Here is a 23918-nt window from a genome sequence, read left to right on the forward strand (position 1 = left end):
GCTGGGCGAGGAAAAAAGAAGCGAGTGGGTAAAGTACCTTACCTGTAAGGAAGGTAGTACTTCTTACAAGATACTTAAAATATTTCTTTCAAGGTAGCTACAGCGCTTATACTGGAAACATAGGGGGAGGAATGGTCATTCAGAATTTTCTCAGGAGTAAGAATTGTTTCAGGGAAGAAACTGGCAGGGATATGGACAATTTGGATTGGGACAGAAAAATACTGTAGCGTTTTGGACACCATGAAAGCGCTATTATTTTTAAATAAATATTCTACATTGCGAGAAATGTCTGAGTGTTAAACACCCCCACCCCACCCCCGCCTCCCGGGGGAAATTAAATATTTCTTTAAGAAGGTAGAAACTTGAAGTCGCCCCTTCTCCCCTCAACGCCGAAGTGTCTTTGGCTCTACTTCTAGGACTTCTAGGAACGTGCAGCTAAAATAAAATCGAAACAAAACCTTGGGAGCATTTAGATGATCCTCCCAACCCCCAACGGCTCAAGGAAAGTCAGAGAACGACAGCTTTTTAGAAGAGTCGAAGCCGCGAGTTCGGAGGCTCTCGCGCACACCCCGGGGGCAGTCCTGGTCTCCCGCGCTGATCACCGCGGTCAGCCGCGGCCTCGGCGCGGCGGGGCTCCAAGGGGGTGTGTCAGGGTCCGCAGCGCCCGGGCCGCCGCCTCCGCCGCGGGCCCACCTGCTGCCCTCCGCCGCCACCGCGCGCGGCCCGGCCAGCCCCCCGGCCCCTACCAGCACAGCGCGGCCGGCCGCCCCGCAGGGCCCGCCACCCGCTTCCCCAGCGCGCAAGCCCCTCCGCGAGGTGCGGCTACGATCTCTCTTCCCTCGGCCCAAATTGCCCTCGGCCCCCGCGAGGGGCCGTGGAAACCCGCACCCTCCAACCCAAGTCTGGGCGAGCGGCTAACAGAGCCGGGCGCGGAGCCCCCTCGCCCGGCCCCGGCGGCGCCGCGCTCCCCACCAGCCTGCGCAGGCCGGGCGTGGAGACGGCGAGCGCCGGGGGAGGGGTGCGGGGCGGAGAAAGAGCATCCCCGGGCCGCTGCCGCCGCCGCCCGCTCCCCGGCTGGGGGAGGCCTCGTCACAGCCGCCGCCTCATCCGAGGCCGCAGATCTCGCGGTGTTTGCCGGCCGCCGCGCCGCCATATTGTGTGGCAGTATTTTGACTTGGACTGGGCTGGCGGAGCCGCGGCGAGAGCTAGCGAGACCCGGGGGGGTGGGGGGAGGGCAGGCGAGCGCGAGGGGGGTGGGGGCAGAGGGAGGTGGGGAGGCCGAGCGAGCCGCAGCCGAGGATCGGGGAGCGGCGACGCCGCCCAGCCGTCGTTTTTGATCTGCAGCAGCCGCCGGCCCGGCGACCCAACCCGACCCCCTCCCCTCCCCCTCAGCCACGAGCGGCGGCGGCGGCGGCGGCGGCCGGAGGGAGTTGGCGGCGGCGGCCGATCGGAGGGGGCTGAGCGGGGAGGGAGGGAGGGCTGAGGTGTCCCCCCTGCCGGGTGGAATCGGAGGCGGCGGCGGCGCTGGCGGCGGCCGTGGTGGCGGAGGCGGCGGCGGCGACGGTGGAGACGGCTGCCCTAGTGGGAGAGGCGGCGGCGGCGGCCGAGGAGGAGGAGGGGGAAGCGGCGGCGGCGAAGGGTAAGCGGACAGCGCTGCCGGGCCTCGGTGGGATCCCCAGCCCCGCGCTCCCCTCAGCTTCTCGCACCCTCCCTTCGTCTGGAAGGGGCTCCGCCGGCGCGCGAGGCCCTGGCGGGGCGTCCTCTTCTTACTCGGACTCGTCCTCCCTCCGCCTTCGCCCTCCCCCAGTGGCGAGGCGGAGAGGAGGCCCCCCAAGTCCTCCCGACCGGTGGGGGTGGGGAGCATCGGGCCGGGCCTGAGCTCCGGGGCGCCGGTGGGGAGGGGGAGGGGGCGATTCATTGGAGTCGAGCGCCGGGAGAGCCCCGGGTGGGGGAGGGTGCCGGGGTGGGGAGGGCCCCTGCCTGCACCGCTGCCCCCAGCCCGCCCCCAGGCATGTGAGGTGGGGGTAGGGGAGGGGAAACTTACTTTGGGGAGCTGAGATCTGTGTAAAGATGACTTAGGAGCGGAGGTGTTGGGGGACTGACAGGGGAGTTATGTGGGGGTCGTGGACAGAACATGGTTCCCTTTCGGGTCTTGGTTTTCTGCAGCCGTCTTTGAAGTGGGGAGCAAGGCCGGCTATGAGTCTGTGGCCCCTTAGATTTCACAGGATAATTCTAGTTTTCCGTCCCATCAACCTTAAACCTTGCGATTGTGGTTGAGGCAGGAAGGCTGAAAGGGTCTCTTAGCCTTGCCCCACAGGTGACAGGTGGATCTTTCTGTTGCTGATGCTGTGGGATGTTCAGGCACAATCGTACACCAAAGTGTCAGAGCCCGTGTGAGTTTGTATTTATGTGTTTGGCCGTGTTTCGTTCCATATATAGTATATTTGAGATGTTAGGTTTCCGTTCTTCAAGTCAGCTTAATTGTTGTGGAGAAATTCTTAAGATGTTTGTGATAAGAGGGGTTTCCAGGAGAGTGGAGGGAATTTGCCTTCACAGAGGCTTCTCAGTAGTTCATGAAATTCAGGTCCCCAGTGCTAGAGCTGTTCACTGCCTTTATTCATGGGAAGGTTCTTGAACGCTAAGGTTGTATTCCGAGCTACTGTATGGCAGTATAATTTTGCATCGATTTTGTCTGTTTTAGGTAAGTTTGTAAAGTGTCAAATTTGGGGGGCCGGTTGATTTCACATTTTATAAAAAAGGAATTAGTTCCTACTTTAGCATACTTAAAAAGAATATGATGCTCATGCAATTCCAGATTTGGCTAGGAATTTTGGTGGGCATGGAATAGAATTTTTGCTTTCAGTTTTTACTTTTGGTACAGTAGCAGAGTATGAACATCTTTTCTAAAATGCTTTTAAATTCTTTGTAACAATGAAATCATAATTTTAAGCCTTGACAATTTGAAACTTTAAATTATAAACTCTTGTAGTTTCTAAATGAAGGAAGACATAGCTTTTTATGTTATTGTTTATGTTATTGTTTGCGCACTTTTATTAGAAACAATGGTAAGAATTGTCAGATAAATGAACTTTGGGCTAAATTAGGGCCCTGTTTAAAAAGGATCCTATAGCTTTTTAAAAAGCATACATGGAACGAAAGAAGATATTGGTACTATCGGTGTGTTAACAGGAAATAGAACAAAAATTCCAGTGATTCAGAACTTCTGTTTGGGTTTTTCCCTCATAAGTCTAATCAGTTTCTAATAGAGGGTGCTTAAATTTTAAATCTTTTAAGAATCAAACTGAAAGTTGAATATGTTAATTAGATGAATAAGTTATCCACTGAATAGACTCCAGTATTTCATTTCTCTCTTGGCTTCATAGAATAACTTTTCTTGAGTTTGAAAGTAGCCTTTAAAGGACACTGTTGAAATCCTGCCATTCAGACCCTGCTAAGTGAACTGTCTCATGGTGGAACCTGTGCTTTTGTGACTCATTGAGAAGAGGTTAAAATGATCACCGTCTCATCTGATACATGTTTTCTGAAAAATAAATTTTAATTTAAATTGATCCCATTGCAGAAATACCGACTTTATTTGGTTCTTTCTTTAGTGGTCCTCACTTCAGCTGAGGATATTTGAGACTTGGGTTATTGGATACAATTATTACACCTACTGAAATGAGGAAGTTTTTTAACTCTGCATAATTATATAGGCAATATCCAGATCTCTTAACTATATCAGGATTGAGGATTGCTTCTTTAGTATTAGTAGCACCTTACACTCAGATAAATGTTTTAACATGATTGGTTTTGTAGTAGTTTATTCTCCTTCTGTAACTTCCTTGTAAGGAAAATTTCTTTTTACAAAGTATTGTTTAGAATGAAATGTACATGTGTATCTGTGAACCTATTGCATTTTGAAAAATAGATACAATAGTAATACAATAGATACAATAGAAATAGATAAAACAATAGAAATGCAATGGATACAATAGAAACAGATAAACAAGAACCTACTGCAATAGAAAAATAGATAGGCTGTTTTACTTTATGAGCTACATGCCAAAAAAGTCCTTGAGGAGTGTCAGAATTTTCTAAAACTTTTTTTTTTTTTAAGTTATATAAACAGGTCAGGACTAAAAGGTTTTTTTTGTGTGTGATCCTCAACATAGCTTAAAAGGTAATTTTTGCCGTATTATAGATATTGGAGGGGGGAAGGCCCTAATAATCTTTACACTATATAAAGTTCATAAATTAAAGTATAATTAACAAAGGTTTGAATTCCATTATATTTCTGCCTGGCCAAGTTCCCATGACCTAGACAACAGTAGTAGTACTTTTCCTTTGTTTCACTTATATCATTCTTATTTGTCCTAAGATTGAGACTCTAAAATAGAAGGATTAAGATAACAGAGGCAAGTGTGAAGACTGGGACAGAATCATAATAAGGATGGGGATAAGATGCTGGTAGAGGATTAGATGAACAGTTTTAGGCATCTAGGAATGTGGGGCTGTGGGTACTGGTGGCTGACAAGCACAGGAAAATGATTATGCTAAACTGTACTAAGGCAGTTTTCTCTGAATCTTTTCATAGGCTCTTGACAGTCTATATATGTCATCTTATTTAAAACTCTGTTAAGATGGTAAGAATCTGGAAACATTAAAACTGTATGGAATTTAAATGTATGTCTGTCTGTTCATACTTATTTGGCACTGGCTCATACTTCCAGAATACTGTATTTTAACATTTTATATCTTTTGGTTCTTATCCTAAAAAATCAAGGATGCTGCTTGCTCAGAAAGCTAAAAAATTTAAGTATTCTTAGGAGCTGTGCTTTTTACATTCTCTTCAGTTAGCCGCTAAACTTGACTATAATCTTGATAACTAAAGAGCCAGAATGGGCTCAGTGCCTGTGGCTCAAGCAGCTGGGGCACCAGCCACATACACCTGAGCTGGTGGGTTCGAATCCAGCCCGGGCCGGTCAAACAACAATGACGGCTGCAACCAAAAAATAGCCGGGCATTGTGACGAATGCCGTAGTCCCAGCTACTTGGGAGGCTGAGGCAGGATAATCACTTGAGCCCAGGAGTTGAAGGTTGCTGTGAGCTTTAATGCCACGGCACTCTACCCAGGATGACAGCTCGAGGCTCTGTCTCTAAATAAATAAATATAAATAAATAAAGAGTCAGAGTGGCAGGGAAGATACTTTTTTGTTTTCTAACTATTTCATCTCTCAAAACAGCCTGTTGATACGTAAATGGTACCTTACCTACAGTCATTGAGTTTTCTAGTGAAAACAGAAAAAAGTCTCCTGTGTTATAATTATGCTTTTCACTTAGATTTTCGCTTGGATTTTTATTGATTCATTTTACAGAATCTGCTTAGTTTCTCATTTCCTAATCCATAGAAAAGTAGTGTGTGGAGTGAGCCTAGTCGAAGTGTCACATGACAAGTTGATGTTTCAGAAGAAGATCCAAGTCAAAATTGCCACAAAGTAAACTCATGGATGTTAATATCAGTGAACTATGTCTATTGATAAAGTTTTGCCACTTTGGTTGAGAATTTAACTTACATAGATCCCTTTATCTACTAATGATGCTTGATAAATGTGCCTTTGCTGAATGTGACTTTACTTGCCTCATTCATTTTTTTTTTGGGGGGGGGGATTTATTGTTGGGGATTCATTGAGGGTGTAATAAGCCGGGTTGCCTCATTCATTTTTAATGTAAAAGTTTAGTAAGAAATTTTATTACATTTCTAATCATCAATTCCAGTTCGGAATTTGGTGTCAAAGGAATGGTATCCTGCACAGTAAAGAGAGAGGAACTAATATTTATTGAATGCATACTGTGTGCCAGGCTTTCCTTCATTCCACAAATATTTATTGAGCACTTACTATGTGCTAAGGTGCTTCTAAGTACTGGAGATGCAGTGGTGAGTAACAGATAAAAATTTCTGTGCTGATATAGTTTACATTTTAGTGGTAAAAGACATAATGAATAAAATGTAGTATGTCTGAGAGAAAAAAGTACTGTAGAAGATTGAAGAATGAACATTGCTTATTTGATCTTTGAAAAAACTGTATGTGGGTATTATCCTTGATTTCAAAAAGCAAAAACTACCCCATACATAAAATTTTTTCTTTAAAAATATACTTAATAGCTTCAGAACTCAATTACACATGTACCTCAGAATTAGCGTTTTCTCCTATTGTTATTGCTTCAGAAAGCTGCTTTGTGGCTAAATAGAAAATTTTGAAATTTACTATCCTAGTTTGAATCCTAGTTTTGCCACTTACTAACTTTGCCACTTCATTTGGGGCCAATTACAATTTTTTAGCTTCCCTGAGCTTGTTCTCTGTAAAATGAAAGTAATATCTATAAGGTTATTGCAGTAATTAAATTATACCTTGTATGTGACTTGTCATAAATAGTAGAGGCTTAATAAATAGCGACTTAATTTACTGACTGTATCTAGTAGTCTGTAAATCAAACTTGGTTGAAGTTGTTGACCCTCCAGGAAGCACTCATAAGCAAGTGCTTTGTTGGCATTAATTAATATACATTTCATTTGAACAACTAAAGTAGTTTTGTCTGATAGCATAAGGTTAATTAAAATACAGTAGAAACTTACAGTCACTAATACTTTCTGGAGAGTTTGTGCGTGTTAGCCAATGTAATGTTAGAGACATTCTTTTTCTGGCAGAGGAACATTGTGTCACATCTTTTAATGTAAGTTGATGAGCTGAATCTCAGCATTTTGACAAGTAGTCAACATATACTGTATACAATTCCAATTCTTGAAAATACTTACAAAACATTTAGTATCATACTTAGTACAGAGTAAATATTCAGTAAATGTTCATTTTTGTCATTTTATTCCTTTATTGTATGAACTGGTGTAATTAATTCAAATAATTTATAAATTATTAAGGAAAACTTTTACAAAACTAAAATAATGCAAAGTGTGGATGAGATTTTTGAAGGAAGAGTAAAATAACCATTCAAGTTGCAATATTTATTATTTTCATTTGCATTATTTTGTAACCTGGAAGATCATTTACATCTTCTCAAGGGCAGCCCATGTTATTTTTTTCCTTTTGGTCTTAAACTTCACTATCTTCAGTGCTTGGCATTAGTAAAGAGCTCAAGAAATATTGTATGTTAAATGGCTTAAGTCTTTGAATCTTTAGTTTTAAGCACAGGTTAAGATGTTATGTACAGTCTTCAGAATATCATTTTTTGAATGTAGCCAAAAATTTGAAAAATACAATAGAAATTGAAAGGAAGAAATCAGTTATTTGCAGCTAGAATAGTGTTCATTAATTTATTCCTCTGCTGTTGTGACATTGTGAAAAAATGATATAGCAGTTTTTTTTAGTCAGTAGAAAAAATAATTCATGAATAATTATATGCTCTTAACTATTAAAAGACAAGTTTATTTTATCTCTTTTAAGTCAACTTCAGTGAAAGTAGGCTTGTACTAGCTTTGTGGATTAGTTCATTCATTTAGTTAAGTTTCTATGATGTGAGGAATATTGATGTTTTCACAGGAAAGCAAAAACATCCCACCATGACACACCCCCATTTTGACGGTAACCATTCTTCAAATGCTTAAATCTTCGTACCAGTCAGCTGTTTTTTGTTCTGTAGCAAGTTATCCTCTACCTAAAGTAGAATAATTAGCTTTCCTAAAATTTAATACTTCTGTCAAATTCTAAGAATGTTAATCATTGACATAAAATATTTCATAGATTTTTTTTAAACAATTCCCCACATGCATACACAGGATGCTTTCTATTCAAACTTTGTATGCCACGATACTATTTTGGAAGTGAGATGTAAATCATACACTTGAATATTTTGTAGTGTGATTTTTTTATTGTTTGTTTGTTTGCTTAGTTTGAACAGTAACAGTATACTGGAAAGAAATATTATTGCAAGGTGCCAGTTTAAGTGGCTTCAGAAAGGAAGTCTGATTTAACCACAGACAAATACAATCAGCAGCATAAGAATTTGTAGTACTTTAATTGCCTTGTTAAAGAAAGTGGCGTTCTTGTTTCACTTAAGAAGAAAAACAAAAATAGGCCTAGTACCAGTAGTCCTGATATAAGTCATTCAGAAGCCAAATTATAAAGGTTGGACTGGTGAGAGAAGGAGAGAGAAGGAGAAGCAGCAGCAACTGGAGTAAAGAATTGTAGATTTTAGTAAAGAAATGGGGAAATATATGAGTGTTCAATGTTGTTAGTAGAATTGTTCAAAATAATCCATTAAAGAATGTGTGAAAGAGTAATTTTTGGTAAGTAAATTCTTATTCATTTATTAACCATCCTAATCAATACTGTTATTTTGAAACTTAGCTTAAAGTTTTACTCAGATGTTTAGATTAAGGAATATTATTTTTGACATTTACTATCTTAATGTTAACCTCTTTAGTGTTAGCAAGATGGAGCACATCACACATTTGCTTGATTAGTTTGCCGGCCATGTCATTAGTAGTTCAGTGGAATGATTTTTCATTCCTCATCCATGAGAGAAAATATTTGCTAATACAAATGAAAACTTAATGTCAGTGACTTGACTTTGCAGAACTTGTTCTTATACCAGGCAGGTTTTGTTTAGTTAGAGAAATCAACAAAAGCAACAATTCTGATAAGAACTGGAGACATAGGGGTAAAAGGGGACTTACTTGGTTTTAATTCTCTTAGAAACTGGAGATAATATTACTTGTGACTTTTAATTGATCTCTTTTAAACTTGGCAGCTCCTTTTATCTTAATTTTACCATGTTGGATGTCAATGAGGTATAATAAAAAACTTGGGCTTTAAAGTCATATGAAGCCAAGTTCAAATCTGAGTTCTATTACTAACCAAAGCTATGTGGTATTAGGCATCACTCAAACGCTTTGCACCAAGGACTTTTTCTTTAGAAAAATGCAAATAGTAATAGCTAGCCACGTGGTGGTTTTGACTATGTGATCTGTATGTCTCACGTTACCTTATGTAGTACCTATCTGGAACCTAGTAGGCATCAGTAAGAAGTATTCAAAGTAAAAGATACGTACTATGGTATCCTGTGCTTTTTAAGGTAACTTTTCTTCCCTTTAATTTTTTTTTTTTTTTTTTAAGAGGCAGAGTCTCACTTTGTCACCTTCGGTAGAATGCTGTGGCATCACAGCTCACAGCAACCTCCAGCTCTTAGACTTAGGTGATTCTCTTGTCTCAGCCCCCCCGCGTAGTTGGCAGACTTCAGGTGCCCACCACAACACCCAGCTATTTTTTGGTTGTATTTGTCATTGTTATTTGGCAGGCCCAGGCTGGATTCAAACCCGCCAGCTCTGGTGTATGTGGCTGGCACCCTAGCTGCTGAGCTATAGGTGTTGAGCCTGATGACCTTCTATTTAGCAAAGTTGTTCTGATCGCATTAGATATGTAGTGTAAATAATAGGAAGTAATTTTACATTTGGAATTTTACTTTATTAGGTTTTTTTCTTCAGAGTATCCGTTTACTTTTTGTTAACAAGGTGAAAATAAATTATTTCTATACTGTTTAATTTACTGTAATTCTTTAGATCAAGGATAAAAGGAACAAAACATCACTGTTACTTTTTAATCAAAGAATTGCATGCAGATTATTAATTCTTAATATTTTTCTTGCCTATTCCTGTGAGAAACACCAACATTTTAGATTTGAAGTTCGTTACAAATCTGTAGTTTAGTTCTTTCATAGGAAAAGCATTAGAAAATTGGCCATGGATCAGATTTTTTTTTCAGAACACCCTCAAATATGAGGTTAAATATAATACTTTAAAACTTGTATGACTTTATCTGTATAAAATGATCTTTGTACGTTTTCTATTTTAAGTTAACTAGCTAATTTTTTTTTCATTATTTTAGTAATACACTTTTCTGTGTCCATATTTCACATTCAAGAGGGAAAGAGTGTTGTCTTTCTCTATGTTTATTATTGGATTAACTGTGATTGTCTTTTACTTTGATTTTTTTCCTAAAAATTTTTGTCTTAATCCATTGAGTAAATTAGTGTGATTGTAGAATATTTTGCTTACTAAGTAGTATTAAATCCTGTCTGTATAAATAAAATTTTAACATAATATACCACTTGTACCGTTCAGTAAACTTCAGAACTGTTCCTGGTACTTTAATAGTACTTATTACTGAAATATAAATTCAATTGCTGTATTTGCTGTTAAACAGTTTAAAAAAACTGACTGCATCTTATTAAGTACATATGTTTAGAACATTCTGCTCTGTAAGTGTATGAAATCTGTTATGGTAATAAATAGTAATATTTATTTAGAGGTAATAAATAGTCTTTAGTTTTACGTATGTGCAGTTTTTGTGAAGTCTATAAAATAAAGCCAGAAGCACAAATAGTGATGGGGATCCAGCCATTAATCATTGAATAAATGACATGTTTTATCCATTCCATAAAGAACTGTGAGGTACGTGTTGGGTCTTCTAAATCTTGTTTTTATAGCCAAAAAGTGAACATGTAGTATGAAGGATAATTTGTGTTGTATATGTACAACATTTTTATTTTTGTTTTGACCAAATATCATTATTTTGAAAACTTATTTTGAGAGCCTTTCAGATAGGTCTTACTGCCAGTAATAATTTGGTCAGCAAATTAATTTTGATTTTTTTGCAGTTTGCAGCAGTTTATCTTACAGGCAACAAAGCCACTAATTATTGAAGAAAATATCCTTTAATGCTTTTATATCCTTTAATATCTTTTATGCTTTTCTTTATGCCAGCATTTCCTGATTAAACGTTGGTGCTTAGTCATCATTAAAAAATATAGAGAATATAGTAGTATAGGCCTTTGTGCTTTTTAAAAAGACGGTTGCTTTTTAAAAAGAATTCAAGACAGACAAGTTCCTTTTTTTTTTTTTTTTTTTTTTTTTTGTAGAGACCGAGTCTCACCGCACTGCCCTCAGGTAGAGTGCCATGGCGTCACACGGCTCACAGCAACCTCTTAACTCTTGGGCCTACGCGATTCTCTTGCCTCAGCCTCCCAAGCAGCTGGGACTACAGGCGCCCGCCACAACGCCCGGCTGTTTTTTGGTTGCAGTTTGGCCGGGGCTGGGTTTGAACCCGCCACCCTCGGCATATGGGGCTGGCGCCCTACTCACTGAGCCACAGGCGCCGCCCGACAAGTTCCATTTTAATCTATTGAGCACAAATGGTGGTGTAGTTGCTGGGTTAATTTTTAAAAGGCAGTTGTGACCTAATAAACATGGATGTCTACTCTTCGGAAGTTAAGCAGTTGTACTTAGGTATCGTCATATTTACGTAGTTACTAGAATTGAAGAGAAAATGTGCTCAGGGATTGGTGTCATATGAAAGTTGCTGGGATAAGGATACTGTGTATTTACATTGAGAGTAACTGTTGCTGTTGACCCTATGTCTAGCATGTACCTGAACTGCCCTTGACTAAAGTAGTTTGCCACTCTCATGATGATTTTCTAGGAAGTGGAAAAATAAACACGTGGATATGGGGATTTCAGAAGAAAATTCCCACTTCCACATGTGGCGATTCTGCTTTTTTACATATTAAAGTGCATTGATGCATTGGTTGGGCTTGCATGCTCTTTGAGCTTTGTTCAACTGAGGTGATGGATTGGCCTGAGTGACACAGCCTCATTCTCTTCATGAGATTTCCCCCTCATGAACAGTGGCACATATTTAAAGGATGACTGTCCGGAGCCACTGCAATAGTTCTGCAAAAACAAGTAGTACTTTTAGGGGGAAGGTAACTAGTTCATGGGAAAATTGAACTAGTGATGTTAGCCAGACCAAGCTATCCATCAGTACAGCACTTTTTATAGGATATCACATGATCAAAAGAATAGAAAGAAACTCTGTGTTTCATACACCTGCTATGACACGTCTGTGCAGAATAGCTGGCTAACCCAGGAAATCTTGCCTTGAATTCTTTCATTGTCTCATCTTTACATTCTTTATTATTCAAACTAACTCACTTATCCAATATTTTTGAGTTCCTGCTGTGTGCCAGGTATTTGCTAGGTGCAGGGGATGGCCAGGTGAGTAAAATAGAGTTCTTGTCCTTCACACTGTGATGAATGTTGTGACATAGTTAAATGTAAAATACTTTAGGAATTAGAGGAGGGGATATGTGATTCAGTGAAGGATAAAAGGATATGACAGGGAAACTTACCAGAAAGATGACCCTTGCATGTCACTTGGACAAGGAAGAGAGGTCTGGGCTGCAGGTAGAAAAATGTACAGAGAGAAATAGCATGCATAAAGGTTGGCGGTAGGAAAGTTCACATATATGCAGTAATCAGGCATCATCCTGTGATTAGATACCAGTGTTAAGTTAATAGAAATGAGGTAGAAAATTAGAAGACTGAGTGCTACCTAAAGGAGATTTGACTTCATCCTATAAATGATGGAAGACAATTTCTTTCTTTTTTTAATTTTTTTGCAGTTTTTGACTGGGGCTGGGTTTGAACACGCCACCTCTGGTATATGGGGCCGGCTCCCTACTCCTTTGAGCCACAGATGCTGCCCTGAAGACAATTTCTTAAAGTAACATTCTAGAAAGACTCTGGCAGCAGTGTAGAGATTCTAATACGTTAGAAAAGAACCAGGCTTGGGAGAAAGAGGCAGGCCTATAGGCCTATATCTATTTGAAAGTTGAGAAGGACCTGAATTAAGGCTGTGATGATGGGGTAATTAAGAAGAGTAGTTTAGGTATTTGAGAAGGGAATACTGAGTGTAGCAAAGCAAGATAAAGATCACACATGCCCTGGCTTGAGTTGTGGTGCATAGTGTGTGATACTGGCTGATACAGAACAGACCATGGGAGTAACAGGTGAGGAAGGTGTTTGAGTGCTATATCTTGATTTTAAGGTTCTTATGGGGTAAGAAAGATGAAAAAGACATCATTTTATGTTGGGGAGAGACAGAGAAGGCTTCTGTGACTAAATGACATTTGAGCAGATATCTGAATGAAGTGATAAAGGGAAAGAGCTTTCCAAATAGAGGTCGTAGAAAATACAGAGGCCTTAGGTGGAAGTATGCTTGCCATCTTCCAAGAGGAGGAAGTCCAGCCAGAATAGTTGGAGCTGAGTGGAGGGTGGAAAGGTAGGGCAGATGAGATCCTTGTGGATATGTACTTTTCCTGTAGGGTCTTTAGATTGTGATAAGGACTTTAGAGTTTACTTAGGATGATACAGGAAGCCACCGAAGGGTTTTAAGTTATAGTCTAATTTGCCATTTTTCTTTCACTTCTTAGAACATGATTTATTAATTAGTGTTTGTATGTGTATAGTTCTACAACATTTATCATGTCTACAGATTCATGTAACCCTTAGTCAGGATATAGAACTATTTCATCATCATAAAGAAAACGCTTGTGTGTTACCTTCTTAACAGACTCACCTTTCCCTCCAACCCCAACCCCTTAACTAACCCCAGCAACCACCCCTCTCTTCCCTATTACTGTAATTTTGTCACTTAAAGAATGTTGTATAAATGAATCATACATTATGTTAATGTTAGAGATTGGCCTTTTTTTCGTGCAGCATAACACCCTTGAGATCCATCCAAATTGTTGCATCTATTGGTAGTTCATTCCTTTTAGTACTACAAAGTATACGATTGTACACGTACCACAGTTTAACCATTCACTAATTTGAAGGATTTTTTGCCTTTCTGGTTTGGGACTATAAAAATAAAGCTGCTGTGAACAGTTTTGTGCAGATTTATATGTGAAGATACATTTTTATCACTATAGGATAAATCTCCAGGAGTGCAATGGTTGTGTTGTGTGGTAGATGTATGTTTAACTTTATAAGAAATTATTAATACCAGTCTTCTCCAGAGTGGCTGTGCCATTTTATATTCCCACCAGCAATACATGAATGAGACCTAGTTTGTCTGCATCTTCATCAGCATTGGTGTTGTCAGTATTTCTTATTTCAGCCAGTCTAACTAAGTGTGTAGTAACATCTTTCTCCAGTGGCTAATGATGTTGGACAGATTTTCATGTGCTTATCTTCTGTCTGTATCCTCTGTGGTGAAGTGGCTGTTCAAGTCTTTTGCCCATATTCTAACTGCATTATTTTTTGTTGTTGAGAGAGAATTCTTTACACAATGTAGATTCAAGTCCTTTGTTGACCATGTGATTAAATACTTTCTCCTGTTGTATAGTTTGTTTTTATATCTTCATAACAGGGTCTCTTGCAGAGAGAAAATTTTTAGTTTTGATTAAGTCCATTTTATGCATTTTTTTCTTTTATGGAATGTGCCTTTCTTGTCAAGAATACCATGGCTAGTCTGTCTGATTTTCTCCTCTTCTAAAAGTTCCCTAAAAGATCATACATGTATAGATTTGTGATTTATTTTAATTTTTGAATGAGGTATGAAGTTTAGGTTGAAGTTCATTTTTTTAACCTCTGGATGACCAGTTCCAACATCATTTCAACATCATTTGTCAAAAAGACTAGAATTCCTTTTATACTTTTGTTAAAATCAGATGGCCATAATCGCAAGAGTCCTTTTCTGGATTCTCTATTCATTGATCTTTGTGTCTATAATTCCACCAGAACCACAGTGTTTGATTAGTGTGGCTGTATAATAAGTCCTAAAATTAGGTAGTGAAATTCTTCCAACTTTTTTTTCCTTTTTCCGAGTTGCTTTAGCTATTCTAGTCACTTGCCATGTAAAATTTAGAATCTACAAAAGTGTCTTGCTTAGATTTTGGTAAGAATTCCATTAAACCTACAGGTCAATTTGGAGAAAATTGACATTTTTATTTTTTTTTTGAATTTTCAAAATCTGTAAACATAGTGTATCTCTCCATTTATTTAGGTTTTGAATTTTTTTATCAGCATTTTGTAATTTCCAGTATACAAATTCTATAGATGATTGAATTATTATAATTGGTATTGTGTTTTTAATTATATTTTAATAGTTCATTGTTAGTATGTACAATATGGTTGATTGCCGTGGATAGATGTTATGTTCTGAGACCTTACTAAAGTAACCACCAGTTTTAGGAGGTGTTTTGTTGTTGTTTGGGGTTTTTTTGGAGATTCTGTAGGTTTCTAATGTGTCTGTGAATAAGACAATTTTATTCTTCCTTTCTTTTTTTTTTTTTTTTGTGATTTTTTGGCCGGGGCTGGGTTTGAACCCGCCACCTCTGGCATATGGGACCGGCGCCCTACTCCTTGAGCCACAGGCGCTGCCCAGTATTCTTCCTTTCTAATCCGTACGCACTTTATTTCCTTTTCTTGTTACACTGCTCTGACTCCCACTTTTAACTGTATTTCCTAATAGTGGTGAGAGCTGATAAGTTTATTCCTGATCTTAAGGGAAATGCATTTAGTCTTTCACTATTAAGTTCAAGTACTTACATGGAGCACATTTAGGGGGGTAAGCAGGGAGACCATGTTAGGACTTATTGCAATAATCTAAATTGAGAGATGATGGTGGCTGAGATAAGGGTGGTAACAGGAAAGGGTGAGAAGAGATCAGATTTTGGTATGTTTCAAACCTTGTCTGGGCAGGAACTGCTGATGAATTAGATCTGAGGCATAGAGGAGAATTCAAGAATGACTCTGAGATTTTTGGCCCATGCAATTTTAAGTAGGAAGTTGACTTGCGGAAGAGTAGTAAAAAATAGCAAGTTTAGACTGGGCTGGGAACGTGTTAACTTCGAAATCCCTTTTAGATATATGGAACCAATAATATCAAGTAGGCAATCCATTCAGTATACAAAATAGAATTCAGGTAAAAGATTCAGACTGTGCCCCCAGTACGTTGGGTTATGTGGCTGCCTACATAACAGACACCTGAACAAGGACATTGTGGTAGGTATTAGGGAGCAGGGGATAAATGCAAGAAATTGTCAGAGTAATCAGTGAAACTTTGCCATTGGCTGTATGTGGAAAGGAAAATAATTGAAGACTGAGGTTTCTAGCTTCAGAATCATGTTAATTTATAATTAACAGAGAAGTAGATTATTAAGTAGTTGAACTGAGTTTTGGAAAAATGACTTTAGGTTGCTAGCATGGTATTGTCAGAATATTAGTTTACTTGTTCTAGTACCTCCCTCCCCGCTCACTCTGAATTCCATTTCTATTAGTCTGAGAGCTTCACTTTAGGAAAAGTAATTTTTTTAAAAGTCATAATCAACAATAGAGCTTGAAATGTGTGGAGAGCAATTTCTCATTTCCTAGCCTCGTTCTCATTATCTTCCTGTTTCGGTCCCTTTCCCCAGGTGAAAAAGATTACTTAGAATAATATTTACCATCATCATTACTACCACTCCACCCTACTCCACCTCCAGGATAAGATTTTATGTGAAATAAATGAGACAAATTGGCAGATATTCATCTAGTATCATTAGATAATAAATACTCTGCAAAAGATGATTGAAAGTTACCTCAAAATCTATTTCTTTTTTTTTTTTTTTTTTTGTAGAGACAGTCTCACTTTATGGCCCTCGGGTAGAGTGCCGTGGCGTCACACGGCTCACAGCAACCTCTAACTCTTGGGCTTACGCGATTCTCTTGCCTCAGCCTCCCAAGCAGCTAGGACTACAGGCGCCCGCCACAACACCCGGCTATTTTTTTGTTGCAGTTTGGCCGGGGCTGAGTTTGAACCCGCCACCCTCGGCATATGGGGCCAGCGCCCTACTCACTGAGCCACAGGTGCCGCCCCAAAATCTATTTCTTTAGAGACTTTATAGAGATTTTTTTTAACTGTATGTTATATAGATGTATAGAGATGCAGATACTTAGAGCTTTAAATCTATTTCTTTATAATGCTTTGCTTTCTGAAATAGGGACACCTCCTCTATGCCCCCAATATTAAACCTTTTCTGGAAAATAAAAACAATTTTTTGTTTCAGAGCTTCAAAATGAGTCAGGAACCCTAGGTTCTAGTCCAAGGCCTAGAGCACTACGTTGCTGTGTGAGAATTGAATCCATGGATTCTAGAACAGTAACTAGCATATAGTAGGTATATAACGACTTCTTTGTAATTCTAAGTATTATATTTTATTCATTGGAATGAACATATGGAATGTTCATGCCTTCTTTAGCCCTCTATCCATGATTTATTACTTGAAATTCATTGATGGTAGAGACAGAGTTTCACTTCATCACCCTCAGTAGAGTGCTGTGACGTCACAGCTTACAGAGCAACCTCCAACTCCTGGGCTTAGGCGATTCTCATGCCTCAGCCTCCCGAGTAGCTGGGACTACAGGCGCCCGGCTATTGTAAACTAATGAGTTTTTAATAAAATGGGAGTATCTAAGTTCTGATAGAGATGAATTGTAAGTGTAATTTATAATGTCTGTTTTAGCTACTTAGTAGAATTTTTGGCCTTCTCATGATATATTTTTGGTACTTCAAGTTGCTAAGCAATGATCATCTAATTATTAAGACTTGGTCCACTGAGGTCACTGTATTTATTGAGTGTATAAGCAGTGTTCTATAGTATTTAAGCACAGAGGCTGTGTCCCAGGGATCTTACTGCTTCGGTGAGAAAACACAGAAGTGGAACTGCAAGAAAATAATCTAATGTTGAATCATAAAGCATTGACCCACAGGTACGTTAGTAGTGCTAGGATGAGAGACCACTGTGAGCTGAAGCAGGAGAAAAAGGACTCAAGGAGGTGAAACTAGAATTGCTTTTCAAAGGGTAATTAAGATTTTGATAAGCATCAAGGAAAAGAAATGACATTCTAAGCAAGAGCAGTAGCATAGTAAGGAAGGAAGGGAGAGAAAGCAGGTTGAACATGTTCAGGCAAGCCTGACTAGAATCGAAAGGGTCTGAGGATTTGTGGGAAACAGAAGTAGGTAGATTTAGTAGAATGGTTTTACTCTAGAATACAGGATCCTCAAGTGGTCGGGTGATAGAATTTAGAGGGCTCCATGCATTTGGACAAGGAAAAATATGATATCTATATTCTCATTAGTTTCTAACTGAAATTTAGCATTTCTTTCCATTATGATTTTGAGCAACAGACCACAAAAATATTACCAGTACCTGTGTATTTATTACTAAAAGAAAATACAGATACTATGTAGTTTCAGATTATTTTACAGTTGTGAATATCACTAAATATAATTTATGCATATTACTGCATCAAAATTGGGGTTGTTGTTAGACCCCCTACCAGATTCTGTTGTATTAAGTGTCAATAAAGAAGCATATAATGGGGGCTTGGCGCCTGTGGCTCAAGCGGCTAAGGCACCAACCACATACATCTCTGGTTCGCATCCAACAACAATGGCCTGCTGCAACCAAAAAAAAAAAAAAAAGAAGCATATAAGGGCTGACCAGACCTCTGGTTACCAGGTGGGAAGATGTGACGGCAGGGAGGTGACCAAAGGTCTGGTCATTTAGATGCTGGATGATAGGGATAGCATGTTAGCAGTACGGATAGAGTAGGGTTCCAGGAGATACTAGAAAGAAAAAATCTAGAACCTGGTAGTATAAGGGCTGAAATGTATCTTATATAACTCTTCCAGTAAGGTCTAAAACATCACCCTGTAATTAGACACTAATATTTCTGCAGTGAAAGCTGGAAATATTCACAGCTAAATCAAGCCTGTAAATAACCTTTTGTCAGTTCATGTCAGATTTTTGCCACCACCAGATGAGTTTCCCCATGAAGCTTTATGAAATAATCTTTTCATAACTTTTTTTAGATTTCAGAACTATGGAAGTGATTGTGAACTGTATTGACTGTAACAACCAGCGAGGAGTCTTAGGAGTTGTGTTTTGAGAGATTTAATTATAAAATGGATGAGATGTAAAGAAGTTCGGTAAAGGTAAAGAAAGAGAAGAGAAAACTTAAGGTAACTTCATTTTTCAGGCCAAAAAGAAAATTGCTACTTCTGACAAAAATGGAAGGTTAGAAGAAAACTCCCCATTTGGGAAGAGTTTAAATTTAATTATGTAAGCACAATTAAGAGGAAAGAACTTGTTTTTGCTTCACGTAATTTCCCTTTTATTTTTTATGTATTCTGTTTCAGAGCTAAATCAGCTTAAAAACTTGGGAGTGTTGGAGTGTAAAATTTCCTTTTAAAATGCGCTCTTCATTCTCAGCACCTGACAAGGAGCCTAACAGACTCACATTGAGATCTTAAAGCATTTCTGGTTTGACAGTAGTTAGAAACATGTTCCTAGCTAGTGCGGTTGTGACCCTACTCATGGACAAGACCTGGAAAATAAACTAAAAGGAGTAGATGCGGTTTTCATCCCCTAACAGGATTCATTTCTGTGTAGTTGAATCATTCTGTGGCCATGTTTATAATAATGTGAGTATATTTACATGTAGTAGTTGTTCAGCAGCAGTGGTAGCTGCCATGTGTCGGGCACCCTTCTAAGTGCTATAGCAAGCAGCCCGCAATATTTGCCTCTTACAGTGGATCAGGACATCAGTCCCAATGGAAAGCATTAGCATAGGTAATAGTTTGATTTTGTTCAAAAATCTGAAATGTAGCTAATACATGAACATAGGATTGAGTAGGTTTTAACTTTGTTATCATTCTGTGGTTTTTCAAATCCACTTTGATAAGTAGATTCAAACATCAAATTTGTTATATAATTAAAAATCTCTTAGAGATAGGGACGTGTCTTTAACAAAAATGTAGCAAGGCCTAATGATTACTCTTAAATTTTGTTTAATTACTTCATTTATATTTACTGTATATAAATGTATGCATTTATTAGATTCATAAGTAATAGGCAGATTTTGTCTGTATCAAGTAAACTTTTACTCAGATTTGGCTGACTTACATGATTGAAACTTTATGTTTTTCTCTTTTTGAATAAAGATGTTGGACTAGATAATCTACAAGAGTCCTTTCAACATCAAATCTGTTCTGAATGTTTTCATTTCATCAAGTAGAATAGAAAGCTTAGACTACAGTTTAAAGGAGAGTCTCCTTGTATTATCTTGTGAGCGTAGATGAGATGCCAGAGAAACAAGTGGAAGAAAGAATGTCCTAACTTTGTACATCCTTTTGGCAAATATCATATTAAGAAGAGGGATAGAAATAAAGATCCTGGGAAACTAGAAGAGTGTACAGTTTGACTAGGAAAGGAATTTTCAAGGAGAAAATTATCAGTAATGTCAAGTTAGTACAATAAGGAGGAGGATCAGGACCTAGAGGTAGAATGCTACTGAACACAATTCTGGTCTTACTTGTGCTACTTGTTGGACTTCTGATAATCAGTAAAAATTACTTAATATGATTATAATTATGAAAGTGGAAGTAAATTCTTTATTATTTGTAGATGACATTGTATACCAAGAAAAACCAAGAGAATCAACCAAAATACTACTATAAATAATGTGTTTCAATGTGATGGTTAGTTATAAAACAAAAATAGTTTATCTAATGTGGGGTTTTTTTCCTCGATACTCTTTAAACGGAAAGCTTATCCGTATTTGTTAATGAATGGGAATCTTCCTACTTTTTTTTCTTTCTGAGGCATATACTATTTAATCTTATCATCTCTGGGTAAGTTGTGATCTATTTTGAATATTATTTCTGTGTTAACTTTTTTTTTTTGGAGACAGAGTCTCACTTTGTCGCCCCTGGTAGAGTGATGTGATGTCATAGCTCACGAGCAATCTCAGACTCTTGAGCTCAAGCAAGTCTCTTGCCTCAGCCTCCTGAGTAGCTGGGACTACAGGAGCCTGCCACAGTGCTGGGCTATTTTTAGAGACAGGGGTCTCGCTGTTGCTCAGGCTGGGCTCGAACCTATGAACTCAGGCAGTCCACCCACCTCAGCCTCCCAGAATGCTAGGATTACAGTCGTGAGCCACCGTGCCCGGCTCTCCATGTTAATTTCTAAAACTATTTTGAAATAAAGTTGTGGTAGTAAATACATTTACAGGGGCTATAAAGAAATCCTTTTATTTTGTTAATTCCTGTGGCTTGTGATACTTGCTATAATTACTCAGTAATGTCAGAGAAGGTGTAATCTGATCTTTGAGCCACATTTGGTAAATAATAATCTTGTGTGGAATCCACTGTTCTATCAGTAAGAGGAAAATTATTGTACATATGTAAGGCTTTTCTTTGCCCCTATTTTCTGACTTAAAGACCAAGTTATATCATGCATTGATTATTTTTTATGTTTTTTAAAAAGCAGTATATTCCAGATCTATATATAACCTTTTAACAAGAGGTATGTTGGTAGAAATATTTTCTACTTCACTTGGGGGCTAGAACTGCATTATACCCTAAATGAAGATTGTTATATTTTTATTTATCATCAGTCACCAGAATTGAGCTCTCTCCAGTAGTCTCTTTCTAGCTATTCTGCAGTCAGTATTGATAAATCACTTATATCTCTTAGAATGTGATGCAGTTTGAATTATTTAGCCCTAAAGCTTGTTACATAGTGGTTGCTTTGGCATTTATGAAAATTAAAACCTTAGTATACCTACATGTTTAGAACAAAAAAAGCTTCATTGTTTAGTAATGCAGAAAAATGTATTGAACACCTAATATGTACCAAGTTTTTGGGTGCTTTATATACACTTTAGCTAAATCTCTTAACAGTCTAGTGAAGTGGGTGGTGGTATCTCATTAAATAGAAAGGAAACTTCTGCAGGGAGTTTTAATGAAAGTCTATATTGAAATTAGATTTGGACAGGGTGTAGTGGCTCAAGCCTATAATCCTTAGCACTCTAGGAGACCAAGATGGGTGGATCGCTTGAGCTCAGGAGTTCAAGACCGACCTGAACAATAGCGAGACTCTGTCACTACTAAAAATAGAATAACTGAGGCAAGAGGATCACTTGAGCCCAAGAACTTGAGGTTGCTGTGAGCTATAATGGCATAGCACTCTACTCAGGGTGCCAAAGTGAGACTCTCTCTCAAAAAAAAGAAAGAAATCAGATTTGAAACTAGGTCTCTCTCCCCAAATTCTTTTCCCTACAACATGCTATGACAAGAGATAGAAATTTTACCTTTTCACAAAAACTATTTTTACTCTATTTTGCTTTTTGTATTGCTACCTACTAGCAATGCAGAAGTTTTTTTAAATCTTTTCTTGATTTTTTTGATCTTAATATAATTCCTACAGTATCTGCCATTATTTGACAGCAGCAAAAAAGTCAGTTCATTTTGACTGCTGTGGGATTAGTTTCTAAGGGAAACTCCTTAGGGCCTTAGGGTGCCAGCCTACCAAGTATAAGGATATCCTTTCCAGACTCTGGTAATCTAATTAATATAATCTACCATTTTTAATACCCTACCATTTCTGTAACCTTTGTAGTTGCAAGTTTGTTTCTGGTTTTTGTTTTTATATGGGCCTTACAAAAACAACTTTTTTTTTTTTTAAATCATTGAATCTATTTTGGTAATGGAAAAAAGATTTTCCAGTGTGGTTAAGAACCACATCTTATGAGCTGTTCTTTGCCTCCCTCTTTAAGAATTACCAAGTATTTTTAAAAATTGGAACATGAAATTTCAGTTCATTGCTTGGATATATCTAAGGCATTTCTTAAGTACTCCCTGAGAATGTTCATAGGAAATTAGGGGAACAGTGAGAAGATGTTTGGAAATACGATAGTGAAAGGGAAGAGCAAAATGACCTGAAAACAAAGACTTTACAATTCCAACCAATAAAATGGATTTTGTTGTTGTTTATCTCTTTCTGTTATAGTTACTCTGTGTTCTCCTTTTGAACAGTCTGTTGCTAAAAGCCATTAGAGATTTCATAAAAGCTACTGTTTGAGTTTCTAGAATTGAGAGTTCCCCAAAAAGTTGGGTAGGCTAAGAGAATGACTTAACTAAATAGCATCCTCTGGTAACTTGCAATTTAAGAGACTCTTTTTCCACTTCAAAATACTTTATGTGAGAGACCTTGGGGACTACTTCACTGCTGTTAGATCTTATGATGTTTTCTAGTCACATTTCTTGTTCTGCCTACCTCTAGTTTACTCTAGTTTCTCTTCTGCTTTCAAGGCTCCAGACCCAGTTCCTGGACCTGCCCTGGAAAAGAAGTATCCAGTAGAGATGAGCTCACTGCAGTTACTTAATTAAAAATTTGTAAGCTGCAAAAATGGCAATGGGCCAACCAAGAACAGCTACAATTTGAATTTTTCTATTTCCAGGTATGCTAAAGTCCATGGCACCAGTCAAGCTTAGCCTATGTAACTGCCTTACTATGAACTATATAATAACCAAAACTCTACTTTCAGAACTTGTTGTCATCTTGCTTAAAGTATGGTAACATCCCTAACATCTAGGTAACATGTGGCTAGCATTGAGTTTAACGTAACTTTTGCCTGAGTATTTCTAATTTAACCTGTTTGCTGGCAGTAGCAAACTAATGCAAAAACAGTTTAAGAAAAGTAAATTTGAAGAAAAAAAAGTAGATTTGGAATGCTATTGACTTAAGCCCTATACATGTACAAAAAGTACTCCAGTTTTCATTGAAAATGTTGACAATGATACTGTCTTCCTTTAAAAAAAGTTCATATGTAGTAGTCAGTATAGGGAACTAAATGAAAGTAACTAGTTCTCTTTTCTAAGATTTTGCAACTGTTCCACACTACTACTGTCTTTACAAAAGAGTTAATATATTCTTCAGTAATTAGAAATTCTAAGTAATATTTCTGGATAGAACCAAATAATGTATCATAGTACTTTTACCTGAAGGATTTAGTTATATGTATTTTAAAGGACAATGTATAACTGATGTTTGCTAATTTTTTTACTTGATTGCTCAGCAGAAGCCAGACAAGGAAGCCATAAATAGTCTTGGTATGGAATATAACAACAAAATTAAAAACCTGAGGTTTCCTAACACCTTAGATCTTAACCAAGAGAAAACTACTCATGAGTGGCTACAGGGCTGAGATCAGGCAGCTTTTAAGGACATTTACTGCT

The 23918-nt window shown here is 38.4% G+C and overlaps 1 protein-coding gene across 3 annotated transcripts in view; it reads left to right on the forward strand.

Annotated features, from left to right (window-relative positions):
- Positions 1-1326: 1326 nt before the first annotated feature.
- TAB2 (TGF-beta activated kinase 1 (MAP3K7) binding protein 2) overlaps positions 1327-23918 on the forward strand; it is a 74966-nt gene continuing 52374 nt past the window's right edge. The window contains exons 1-2 of one of the 3 annotated variants that reach the window (XM_053591307.1): positions 1327-1639; positions 22992-23140. The gene's annotated coding sequence lies outside the window, so the exon portion shown is untranslated. The remainder of the gene's footprint in view (positions 1640-22991; positions 23141-23918) is intronic. The other 2 variants (XM_053591308.1, XM_053591309.1) reach the window with 2 other exon arrangements.

Source organism: Nycticebus coucang, chromosome 5 (assembly GCF_027406575.1).
Source record: "Nycticebus coucang isolate mNycCou1 chromosome 5, mNycCou1.pri, whole genome shotgun sequence".
Lineage (NCBI taxonomy): Eukaryota > Metazoa > Chordata > Mammalia > Primates > Lorisidae > Nycticebus > Nycticebus coucang.